The following is a 13814-nucleotide window of genomic DNA, read 5'->3' on the forward strand; positions in this document are numbered from 1 at the left end:
AATGAGATATACATGTTTTAAAACTATCACAAGATATAAAAAAAAGCTGAAAAACATAAAATTTCAAGCTTTGATATCCCAAGTTTGCGAGACTATAAGTCAATGAATATAAACCCAAAAATGAAAAAATTATAGCATAAAATCATGTAAAAACTATAAACTATACTATGGAAAAAACCTCATGTCAATCCGACTTCAAACGAATGAGATATGCATGTTTTAAACTTTCCATAGAAATCGGTTCCCGCCCCTAAAACCGGTTCCGGTTCCTAACACGGTTCCGGTTCTTAAACCCGGTTTACCCGGACTCGAAGGACCCGAAACCCGGATTACTCGGAACCTGGATAGAGCCATTCTTTAAACCCGGGACCCGGACCGGTTTTACATATTTTGGTTCTAACGGTTCCGGTTCCGGTCCGATTTTCCGGTTCTAAATCTCATCCCTAGTCTTTTACCCTTATGAGAGAGAGCATAGGAAGGGAATAGTCTAGCCTTTGAGAGCCATTGTTAACTAGAGGTAATTTATGTATGTGATTAGGCGGATGCTAGATCAGTGTTTCGAGTACGAGATCATTCGAGTTTACCCGAGGTGAGTCTTCTCACTATACATTACTTAGGGTGTTATCTATGTGTGGACCGGAAGGTCATACGTGTTTGCTTAAGATTATGTGTATTGTGAGTTATGTATGCTATGTGCTATTTTAACTGGACCGGAGGGTCCAACGATTTACGAGGCCGGAGGGTCCTCAACCAGACCGGATCAGAGGGTCCAACGAGCTAGATCGGGCCAGAGGGTCCAACGAGCTACGGGACTGGAGGGTCCTGCTGAGACAAAGTGACCAGAGGTTCGAACAGAGTATAGCCTCGAGTGGCGAATTGTTGTACATGGTATGTTGGGGAACTCACTAAGCATTCGTGCTTAACTGTAAGACCCAAGATCAGAAAGGCCAAGAAAAGGAAAGAAACCCTAAGTCAAGGAGTGGACTCGTCGAGCCCAGGGAGGAACTCGACGAGTCGGAGCGGAATCCGGGGGATCGAGTATGTGACCAACTCGGCGAGTCGACTTGTGAACTCGGCGAGTTGGGTCTGAACGAGGAAACCTTAATTTCGGGACTTGGTACCCTATTTAAGCATCTTATTCTCTTCCCTAGGGCTCATTTGCGGCCCTATAGTCTAGAACCAGAAACCCTAAGCCTCCATTGCTGCTCATCCAAGCTTTCTTGACATTTTGGGTGATTTGAAGGAAGAAGGAAGAAGGCACACATTGGGGATTCAAGAATTGGCAGTAGATCCAGAGTTTGTGAGGTCTTCCAGAGCATTTGAAGGTAATGAGTCGTTACCTTCCCTCTTTTGCATATAGATCAACCTTTATCATGGGATTTGGGGCTTTTAGGACAAGTTCATGAACCATTTCGAGTTAGAAGCCCAGATCTGAAGTTGTTACTTCAGATCTATGTGTATCTTGGCCTAGAGAATCATAAAGCATCAGTCTATGGGTTGATTGTTGAGCCCCTTTGTCTTAAACCCTAGTTTATAGTGATTTGAGCCTAGACCTCGTTAGCTACACGTAAAGTTTACCACTTTACGTAAGGAATAGGCTTTAGAAGAGTGGATCTACAGTTTGGAGTCCATGCATGACTCAAAAGTCCTCTGCATGTATGTAGATATGAATGGACTCGGCGAGTCCTTCGAGTGGACTCGGCGAGTAGCATGAAGATGAGGAGGAACTCGACGAGTGGGATGAACAACTCGTCGAGTCGGATGAAGTTAGGCATGAACTCGGCGAGTTGGAAGAACAACTCGACGAATTGGGTGAAGATTGCCTTGGGCTCGACGAGTCAGGTCGCGAAACCCCAAACCCTTCGAGTTGAGACTCGAATCAGTGAGTCGGGTGGTGACTCAACGAGTTGGACAGGACAGGACTCGGAAGTAGTTGGACTCGGTGAGTCGAGTTGCAAATAGAAAGACCCTGAGCATATGAACTTGGCGAGTCATTAGGAGGACTCGGCGAGTAGGGTTGACCTGGAAGGTTGACTTTGACCAGGATTTTGACTTTGACCAGAGTTGACTTAGTTGACTTTTAGAGGACTGTCAGACTAAGTGTCATATTGATATTGGTAGCTCAGAGAGCTAGAGGAGCAGCGGCTCAGGGGGATTGTCAATTAGCAGCCAGAGGATTATCGGCAGAGCTCAGCAGTTCAGGTGAGTTTCCTTCTAGTAGGAACGGGTCTATGGCCACAATGCCGGCCCGTTTAGTTAGCAGTAGTTCCGGACTTCAGTCCGATGCAGCAGTTAGAGTGCTTGATGTCTTTGTGATTCAAGCATGTTTTGTGTTATGTGTTCCGAACTTCAGTCCGATGCAGTATATGTGTTATGTTAGCAAATACGTGTTTATGTTATGCTATGTTCAGGCAGTTCCGGATTTCGGTCCAATGCAGCTAGTTCTGGACTTTGGTCCGATGCAGGGGACAAGGTCCCAGTTAGTTCCGGACTTCGGTCCGATGCAGTCAGTTCCGGACTTCGGTCCGATGCAGCTAGTTCCGGACTTCGGTCCGATGCAGTGGGCAAGGCCCAGTATGTGCTTTATTTGTTATTGTATGGTATGCGGTAGATTGGGGGAGCTCACTAAGCTTCGTGCTTACGGTTTTCAGTTTTGGTTTCAGGTACTCAGTTTTCAAAAGAGGAGCTCGAGAAGATTGCAGTGCACACACCATAGTCAGTTAGCCTGGGAATGTTTTACTCTGATAATGAGATTATGTTTTGAATTAATAATCTAAAATTTATGTTATGACTTATGATACAGTTTTGTAAATATGGTTTTAGTAATGTTTTAAAAGAAATTTTTAGTCGTGATTTTTGGGTTGTTACATTAACATGTTATGTGTTTTGTGTTTTAGGTACCCCAGAGGATCACGAGAAGGCACCAGCGTGATTGTACACACACTCTTGATATGGAGTTATGTTTGTGGATCCTGGATTTGACTTATTGTTTTGAAAACTTTGTTGATGGATATTTGGATTTTGCTAATGAGACACGTGTTTTATGATTGTTAAAAATTAAATTTTTTTGGTCTAAAATTTTTGGTTGTTACAAGTTGGTATCAAAGCCTTGGTTTGAGGGATTCGGATACACCTTCGGGGATATCTTAACTCAAGGATTTGAGAAAAGTTTTCATAAAGAACCAATTTTTCTAAAAAGAGTAAAAGATTCCAGAAAGAGTGGAAAAGAGCAGTGTGTACAATCAGCTAGCGCCCGAACAGTGATTTCCGAAAATACCCTTACTTTATGTGTTATGAGATAATATGAGATATGATATGCATCCTAGAGAGTAGGCTAGGTATTTCATAATCTAGGACTAGAGTGGCCTGAATTGTGATGCCTTAGCCTAGGAGTTACTGCTACTGTGAATTTCTTCGAGTGTGAGTAGGTAGCAGAGAGGAGTTTATGAGAGGTCTACTAGGGTGTAGCCTGTATTCGGTGAGACATAGAGTGCTTCTAAACTGGGACCCTAGGAGGAGGACTTAGGGTGAAAACTGATGGGGTGAGGAAGGTAGTATAGGGCCCGTACTACCGGAGACACCGAATCAATAAGCAGTCTAAGTAAGAGTCCTTAGGATACCAAGAAACGAGTAAGAGGTAGTGATTGAGTGAGGATGATCTCGATCGAGTCTCTGATTATTTTATCTTGTGTTTCAGAGACATCATGGTGGTTACGCGCCACAGCGGAGGAGGTAGTGGTACCAGTGATATGGAGATTCGTAGGATGATTCATGAGGAGGTGGCCGCAGCCATTCGAGCTGAGATACCAGAGATGTTTGGGTCTATCAAGACCATGATGATTGAGACATTTGGCAAGCGATATGCTTCTCTTTCTGAGGCTGCTGTTGCTGCAGCCACCGCAGCCGTCGCCGCTGCTAGGCCACAGGGGGTGACTCGTTGCTGTTAGGGTTGTTCACTATTTGGATAAAACCGAATTGTCCAATTGGACAATTTGGATTGGACTATTTGGTTCAGATATTCAGATTTTTGGATTGGTTTTCAACAAAACTGAATTATTATTTTGGATTTCGGATTGGTTTTTCTTTATAAAATAAGAACCGAATAGTCCAAAAAAACCGAATAACAATTTGTTATGTTTTTATTTTCAATATATTTATAATTATTTATTAATTTTATATTTTTTTTAAATAAGTTCAATAGGTTTTACCTTATAAAAGACATTAATATGTAATTTCTGTCAAAAGTTTTTTATCTATTAAATAATAAACTATAATATGCCTTCTTAGTGGCTGTTTATAAATTTTAAATCACAAGTAAATAATTTGTTTTTGCTTCTTCTGTAAAATTAGATCATATTATAATTCTATGTCCTTTTAAAATGTTATGGTTTTTGAAAACAAAATTATAAAAACCGATCCAAACGAATTGTAATTTGATCGGATCAGATCAGATTTGAATTTAGTTTGGAATATTTGGATCCATATTTTGGAAACTGAAATCCATTTGGATTTACTTAATTGGATCAGATCGAACCGATCCATCCAAATGAACACCCGTAGTTGCTGTACCGAGAGTTCAACAACACGAAGCCACTAGAGTTTGATGGGACGCAAGACCCGCTTGCTGCTATGAGATGGATCTATGACATTGGGGGGTGTTTCTACACTTGTTCCTTCCCGGAACATTTGAGAGTACGGTTCGCGCTGAACCAGTTTCGCTTGGGAGCGAAGGACTGGTGGAAGTTTGTGACAGTTGACTTTACCACTGCAGAGCTTACAACGGTGACCTGGAAGAGATTCACCGCTATGTTCCGAGATGAGTACGTTCCCCCGGTGGAGAGGGAACGGTTGGCTCAGGAGCTCTTGTCCCTCAAGCAGGTGACTAAGTCTGTGACCGTGATCACCCAGATGTTTCATGAGAGGATGTTGTTTTGCCCTGAGCACGTGTCTACTGAGTAGGCATGTATGAGCCGATATCTGAGCATACTAAGGAGAGACATGCGTGAGTTCGTGGCGAACTCGACATACTGAACATTTACCGAGCTCCAGGAAAATGCCTAGAAGAGGGAGATTGAGCTAGAGACTCAGGCTAGGGAGGAGGCAGAGTCTCAGAGGAGGGATAGGCGGCCGACACAGTCTCAATTGGTGGCCAAGCGAGCAAAGCCTGCCGATTCGAGATCGAGGGTCAGAAGGGCCGAACTTGTGGGAAGTGCGGCAAAAGCCATGATGGGGTGTGCAGATCAGGTGTGTGTTACAAGTGCGGGAAGGAGGGGCATATTGCGAGTGATTGCCCCAAGGGATTTTCAGTTTGCTTCCATTGCAACCAGACTGGCCATAGGAAGGCCGAGTGCCCGCAGTTGCTTCATGGATCAGCGCAGGGATCTGCGCCTTCTGCTACTCGAGCTACAGAGAGTCGGCCAGTGAAGGCCGAGGCACCGAAGGCTCGCGGTAGATCCTTCCAGTTGACAGTGGAGGAGGTCCACACAGCACCCGAAGTTGTGGCTGGTATGTGATTTTTTGTTTATTCTTTGTTTATATACGATGCTTATTTGTGATGTGTTTAGGTACTTTTCTTGTGAGTTCTGTACCTGCTTTGGTGTTGTTTGACTCGGGTGTGAGTCGATCCTTCGTATCACTAGCATTTAGTCGTCACATCAGCATCCGACAAGAGGTGTTGAGTCGACCTTTGAGAATCTCCATAGCTGATGAGCATGCTGTTTTAGCGACTGATGTGATCCGGGGATGTGTGCTTGAGATATTTGGAGTCGAGTTTCCGATAGATTTGGTAGCTATCGCGATGGGTGATGTATGTGTCATCGTGGGAATGGATTGGTTGAGTCGATTCAGAGCTATGATCGACTATGAGTGGTAGTTGGTGACCATCCAAAACCCTAGTGGGGGAGTACTTACAGTATACGGTGAAGGTACCCGATCTGGGTCAGCATTTTGTTCGGCTGCTCGAGCAAGGCAGAGCTTGCAGCAGGGCTGCATAGGTTTTCTGGTGTATGTGGCGGATACGCGGGATGTTACGGAGAGACCTAGTTCTGTCGCTGAGGTTCTGATAGTGAGTGAGTTTCCAGACGTTTTTCCTGGGGAGTTACCAGGTGTACCTCCCGAGAGGCAGGTGGAGTTTCTGTAACGCCCGGGTTTCAGGGCTAAGCATTTTTAGACAATGTAATAGTCTAGGTCAACTATTGTAACTCTTTTGAAGTAATAAAGATGAAATATTTGAATACTATGTGGATTATGTGTATTTGTGTGCTTGAAACTTAATTATAATGTATTATTAATAAAGGATAAAAATAAGCGTCAAAATTAAAGAGTGAGATGAACCTGATATCTTTACATAAAGTTGTAGTCGTTGAAACAAGGATTCCAGGGATATAAAGAACGCCGAAATTCGAGTTATAACGAAGAAGTTATGACCCGTCGAAGTATCGCGACGAAACCGGCACAATACCGAGAAGCGTAAAAAGTGAATTTATGATAGAGCGATACTTAGCCCTTGCGATCTAAACAGAAGTCGTAGAATATGTTAAACCAAGAGCGTCCATAAAAAGAACGCCCAAATCTGACTTCGTATGAGGAAGTTATGATTTTTCGAAGTTTCGGCTTAGCTGTGTACAACCCGAAATTCGAATATTAGATCGAGTGGTTTTTAGCCAACACAACCTAAACGAGAATCGAAGATCTCATTAATAGTAGTGTAACGATAAAAAGACAGACGAAAACGGACATCAGATGAAGAAGTTATGAATTTTTAATGGACCAATCGTGTCCTGTTCTGTTAAAAATATAACATTTAAAATCGAGTCAAAATTAGCCGACGGAGTCTAAAAAAAGTTGTAGAGTACGTTCTCACCTATGCGTGGATATAAAGAGCGTCAAAAACGAAGCTCGTATGCGAAAGATATGATTTTTAGAAGTCAGAGTGTAAAATTGCAAAATCGGTGAGGAGTTGATGATGTGGCCGCATCTGAGCCGTTGCTTGTTGACCAAGGCTTCGCTTTGGATCACGCCACGTAGCCTCGCATTATGCCCCACATACGAGATCCGGTACACCCACATACCTGCGGCCTTATCCTTCCGACGAGTGCGAGACAGCTGGATCCGAGGTGGCAACCCTATCCGAGACTACGCCCAACGTAGCTGCTGGATGCGCAGCGTAGTCCGAGGCTGCTGGGGGCTATAAATAGCATGCGAGCCTTTCCGAAATTTTCACACCTTTATTCATTTCTTCTCTCACTACTTTCTCTCTCTAAGGGTTTTAACCCTCCCCTAAGCCTAGGTGAACCCCTAGCACCTGAACGAAGCCCCGAGGCTCCTGGAGTCCCGAGAAAAAGGGTATTTCGGTTTCGGAAACACTGCTCCAAGAAAAGCCCGGTTTTCTTTAAAATCTACTGTAAGTGAGCTACGTCTATGAAATTTTTAATATAGGTTTTAAGTAATTATAGTAATGTTATTAGGTCCTTAAAATAATTATTTGGGCTATTATTATGAGTTATATAGAGTGTTGTTTAACGCTTATATAATAATAATAATAATAATAATAATAATAATAATAATAATAATAATAATAATAATAATAATAATAATAATAGCAGCTAAACTATTAATTAGTCGCGGTTAACGTTAGACTAAAACCTAGTGATATTGATACTAGGTTTTATCGAGGGATAATTGTTTTGAGGTAACGAAGCGTTGTTCGAAGGCAGAATCACCACCTTTTCAGGTGAGTGCAGAGTCACTTTCATCTTACACATAAATATGAAATATTTTATATAAATTATGTGCTATGTGTGCATATTATCTGAATACTTGTTGTCTATGCTAGATGAACGTTTTTATACATGTTTTAAATGATTTAAACTGTATATGTATTTTATATCTACAAAAATGTTGAGGTAAAACATGAGTATATGTAATGGACGACGTGTGATAAAATGATGAGAGGCCTCGATGTTGTTGTTGATTCTGTCATCTGGCAGCGTATGGATGACAACCACAGACTCTTCTAGATAGTCCAGTGGAACGCTAGTAGGCTCGCAACCTGTAGGTGTTTGTGAACGATGTGTTCACCGGTGTACTCCATCCCCCACATGGTTGCCTTAAGGACATTTATTGCTTAGGAATCCCCTTAGTAGTAGTGTCTATCCCGATGATGATCCTTAGGCTAGGTCCCTTATGATAGGTGTTTAGGGACGTAAAGTGAGGATAACGGGAACGGGTAATCGGCTTATTGTTGATTGATGAAATTAAATAACTTATTTATTGTGGGTTGATAACCCTATGTGCTCACCAGGCTCCCAAGCCTGACTCACTCAGTTTCATGTATTACATGTAGTGGCTATCGAGCATAGATGTGATGTTTTGGATGAGGGATTACGGATATAGGCCTGTAGATATGAAATAATGTAGTAAGGCTTATATTGTACTATTTATGCTTTTGATCTGTATCGAACATGACATCTCGAGTCTTTTAATGAAATGCATTTCCTTGGAAATGCTTTTGATAAATCTTTATCGTATTTTGTTTTGGAACAAATTCCGCAACACTTTTATTTAAAATGTTACTCTAATTTTCAAACAAAGCATAAACAAAATAAGTATTTTCTGGCCGTGATGAAAATGGGGATGTCACAGTTTCGTATTGATTTGCTTCCGGGGGTGGCACCTATCGTCAAGGCACCCTATCGCCTTGTGCCGCCAGAGATGCAAGAGTTATTCTCGCAGCTTCAGGAGCTGTTGGAAAAGGGTTTTATCCGGCCAAGTAGCTCGCCATGGGGAGCACCGATCCATTTTTTTCAGGAAAAAGGATGGTTCACACCGGATATGCATTGATTACCGGGAGTTGAACAAGCTGACGGTCAAGAACCGTTATCCACTCCTGGGGATCGACGATTTGTTCGATCAATTGCAGGGTGCATCTTGGTTTTCCAATATCGATTTGAGGTCTGGTTATCATCAGATGAGGGTCTGTGAGGAGGATATTCAGAAGATAGCATTTATAACTCGTTATGGGCATTACGAGTTTGTGGTGATGCCTTTCGGGCTTACCAATGCACCAGCAGTGTTCATGGATCTCATGAACCAGGTATGCAGGCCTATGATGGATCATTAGGTGATCGTGTTCAACGACGATATTTTGGTGTATTCGAGGTCTAGAGAGCAGCATGAGGAGCATTTGAGAGAGGTCCTTGGAGTATTGAGATCGGAGAGACTTTATGCCAAATTCTCCAAGTGTGATATCTGGTTACGAAAGGTCGACCCGGCCAAGATTGAGGCGGTTATGAGTTGTGAGGTGCCGATATCCGCCACCGAGATCAGGAGTTTTCTAGGGTTGGCCGGCTACTATCGGAAGTTTATCAGAGATTTCTCCAAGATTGTTGTTCCTCTCACCAAGTTGACCCGGAAGAGCGTTGCTTTTGTTTGGGGTCCCGAGCAGTAGAACTCGTTTGAGACTCTTTACCAGAGATTATGCGAAGCTCCAGTGTTAGCTCTTCCTGAGGGGATGGAGGACTTTGTGGTTTATTGCGATGCATCTATATCGGGGTTTGGTGTAGTGCTTATGTAGAGAGGGCACGTGATAGCATTTGCATCGAGGCAGCTAAAGCCTCATGAGACGAGGTATCCCACCCACGATTTACAGTTGGGGGCAGTGGTGTTCGCTCTCAAGATCTAGCACCATTACTTGTACGGGTTCGGTGTGCCATATACACGGACCACAAGAGCTTGAAGTATCTGATGGATCAGCCCAAACTGAATATACACCAGAGAAGGTGGTTGGACGTGGTAAAAGATTACGACTGTGAGATTCTGTATCGCTTGAGCAAGGCTAATGTGGTAGCCGATGCCCTGAGCCGCAAGGCGGAGAGTGCCCCGATTCGGGATATATGCATGAGGATGATAATGATGACTCCAATATTGGATACCATTCGAGAGGCCCAGGCGGAGGCCATGAGACCGGAGAACCGCAAGAAACAGCGGGTGATCAGCCAGGTATCCGAGTTTGTGACGGATAGCTTGGGACTTATGACCTTTCGAGGTCGGATTTGGGTGCCTTATACGGGTGGAGCTCGTAGCACTCTGATGGAGGAGGCGCATAGGTCAAGATTTTCGATTCATCCCGAGGCCACTAAGATGTATTTAGATCTGAAGAGAGACTATTGGTGGCCCTGTATGAAGAGGGACGTCGCGTGGGTAGTAGAGAGGTGCTTGACCTGCCTCCGGGTCAAGGCAGAGCACTAGTGTCCACATGGTCCATTGCAGCCTTTGGAGATCCCCCAGTGGAAGTGGGAGTAGATCTCGATGGACTTTATCACCAAATTACCGAGAACAACACGTGGAGTTGACGCAATCTAGGTGATTGTAGATCGGTTGACGAAGAGTGCTCACTTCCTTGCTATTAGTGAGAGCTCTTCTGCAGAAAAGATGGCCGAGATTTATGTGAGAGAGGTGGTATCTTGGCATGGAGTACAAGTCTCGATTGTGTCAGATTGAGACGTGCGTTTTACTTCCCGGTTTTGGAAGAAATTTCATGAGGAGTTGGGCATGCGATTGCATTTTAGCACAGTGTACCATCCGCAGACAGACGGATAGAGTGAGCAGACGATTCAAACGCTCAAGGACATGCTTCGAGCATGCGTTATGGATTTCAGTGGGAGTTGGGACACATACCTACCCTTGGCTGAGTTTTCCTATAACAACAACCATCACTCGAGCATCGATATGCCTCCCTTTGAGCCCCTTTATGGGAGGAGGTGTCGTACTCCCATATGTTGGGGAGAGATGGGAAGAGAGTTATGGGCAACACAAAGATAGCGCTGAAGACGATCGAGCACATTCAGCAGGTCCGACAGAGGTTGCAAACGGCTCAGAGTCGTCAAAAGAGTTACGAGGACAGACGACAATCCGAGCTTGAGTTTCAGGTCGGAGATTTTGTGCTTCTGAAAGTTTCCCCATGGAAAGGAGTAATCTAGTTTAGGAAGCGGGGCAAGTTGGGGCCTCGATATTGTAACGCCCTGGTTTCAGGGCTAAGCATTTTTGTCAATGTAATAGTCTAGGTCAACTATTGTAACTCTTTTTGAAGTAATAAAGATGAAATATTTGAGTATTATGTGAATTATGTGTGTTTATGTGTTTATTATTTAATTATAAATGTATAACTAATAAAGAATAAAAATAAGCATCAAAATTAAAGTTTGAGATAAGTCCTATATCTTTATATAAAGTTGTAGTGGTCGAAACAAGGATTCCGGGGATATAAGGAATGCCGAAATCCGAGTTATAACGAAGAAGTTATGACCCGTCGAAGTTTTGCGACAGAACCGACACGATACCGGGAAGCGTAAATAGTATATTTACGATAGAGTGAGATTTAGCCTTAGAGATCTAATTGAAAGTCGTAGAATATGTTAAACTAAGAACATCGATAAAAAGAACGCCCAAATCTGACTTCGGATGAAGATGTTATGATTTTTCGAAGTTTCGGATTAGCAGTATACAACCCGAAATTCGAATATTATATCGAGTGATTTTTAACCGACACGACCTAAACGAGAATCGAAGATCTCGTTAAGAGTAGCATAAAGAGAAAAAGATGGGCGAAAAGGGACATTGGATGAAGAAGTTATGAGGATTTAACGGACCAATCCTGTCCCGGTCTGTTAATAATATAAAACTTAAAATCGAATCAAAATTAGTCGAGAAATTCTAAACGAAAGTTGTAGAGTACGTTCCCACCTTCGCGTGGATATAAAGAACGTCGAAAACGGAGCTCGTATGTGAAAGTTACAAAATTTTAAAGTTGAAGCATGAAATTGCGAAGTCTGTTGCAAATCCGATGACGTGGCTTAATCCTGACTGTCGCTTGCTGATCACGGCTCGCTTCGGATGGCCGACACGTGGTCCTCGCTTACGCCACGCATCCGAAGTCAGCACGCCCCACATACCCTCGCCCTTATCTTCTTTCGGAGTGCAAGATAGCTGGTCCGAGGTGGCGCCCTTATCCGAGCAATTACGCCCAACGTAGGTCCGAGGTATGCCCAGCGTACCGAGGCCTCGCAGGCTATAAAAGGGGGCCGAGAGTTCTTCATTTTTCACACCTTTTTCACTTCTCTCTCTGACTCCTTTCTCTCTCTAAGAGTGCTAGACACTCCTAAACCCTAGGGAACCTCCCTAGCACCCGAAGGAAGCCCCGAGGCTCCCGGAGTCCCGAGAAAAAAAGAGTCTTTCGGTTTCGAAACGCTGCTCCAATAAGTTCCGGTTTTCGATAAAATTCTCTGTAAGTGCGCTACGCTTATGCAATTTTTTATACAGCTTTCAAATAATTATAAGAATATTATTAGGTCCTTAAAATAATTATTTGTGCTATTATTATGAGTTATATTGAGTGTTATTAACGCTTAATAATAGTCAGACTAATTAATTTGTCGCGGTTATCGTTAGACTAAACCCTAGTGGTATTGGTACTAGGTTTTATCGAACGAAAATCGTTTTGAGAGCATCGAAGCACTGTCCGAGTGTTGAGTCACCACCTTTCAGGTAAGTGCATAGTTACTTTCAACTTACATATAGATATGAAGTATTTTATATAAATTACGTGCTGTGTGTGCATATTATTTGAATACTTGCTATCTATGTTGGATGAACATTTTTATACATGTTTTCAATAATTTAAACTGTATATGTATTTTATATCTACGAAAATATTGGGGTAAAACATGGGTAGATGTATTAGTTGCTGTGTGATAAAATGAAATAATGAGAGGCCTCGTTATAGATGTTATTGATGATCTAGTCATCTAGCGGAGTATAGATGACGATCACGGACTATTCTAGACAGTCCAGTGGAACACTAGCAGGCTCGCAACCTGTAGGTGTTTATTCGAACTGTGTATTTATTTGAACTGTGTGCTCACCAGATGTACTCCATCCCCCACATGGTTTCCTTAAGGACATTTAATGTTGAGGAATCCACTTAGTAGTAGTGTCCATCCCGATGATAGTCCTTAGACTAGGTCCCTTGTGTTAGATGTCTTAGGGACGTAAAGTGAGGATAACGGGAATGGGTAATCGGGTTTGATAAAGTTAATAAACTTATTTATTATGGGTTGAAAACCCTATGTGCTCACCAGGCTCCCAAGCCCGACCCACTCAGTTTTATGTATTACAGGTAGTGGCGCTTAAGCATAGATATGATGTTTGGACGAGGGATTACAGATATAGTCCTGTAAAGATGAAATAATGTAGTAGGGCTTATATTCTACTGTATATGTTTTTGATCTGTACGAACATGACATCCCAAGTCTCTTAATGAAATACATTTCTATGGAAATGCTTTTGATAAATCTTTATCATATTTTGTTTTGGGACAAATTCCACAACACTTTTATTTAAAATGTTACTCTGATTTTTAAACAAAGCATAAACAAATCGGTCTTTTCTGGCCGTGATTTTGAGGATGTCACAGTTGGTATCAGAGAATTAGTTTAAGCGAATTAGGAATTTGTAGGATTTCTAGACTTAAACTTAGAATTCTAAGCGATTATTGTGAGGTGTGAGCACTAGATTATTTTAGGAACTATGCCTAAAATGCTTTTACGTGCTAAATGCTTTGTGCCTGATATGCTACTATTTGTTCGGATCTATGGTCTGTTAGAGACCGGATCTGGAAACTTTATGTGTTTAGGATTCTAAACGTACGAATACGATATTAGAACTAGCATATAAACGTTTCGGAGTGATAAGGATGATTTAAACATCAGTCCTAAATAATGATCTAAATTCACCTTTTTCGATGTATAGATCAAGAT

Source organism: Lactuca sativa, chromosome 6 (genome assembly GCF_002870075.4).
Source record: "Lactuca sativa cultivar Salinas chromosome 6, Lsat_Salinas_v11, whole genome shotgun sequence".
In the NCBI taxonomy this organism is placed as follows: Eukaryota; Viridiplantae; Streptophyta; class Magnoliopsida; order Asterales; family Asteraceae; genus Lactuca; species Lactuca sativa.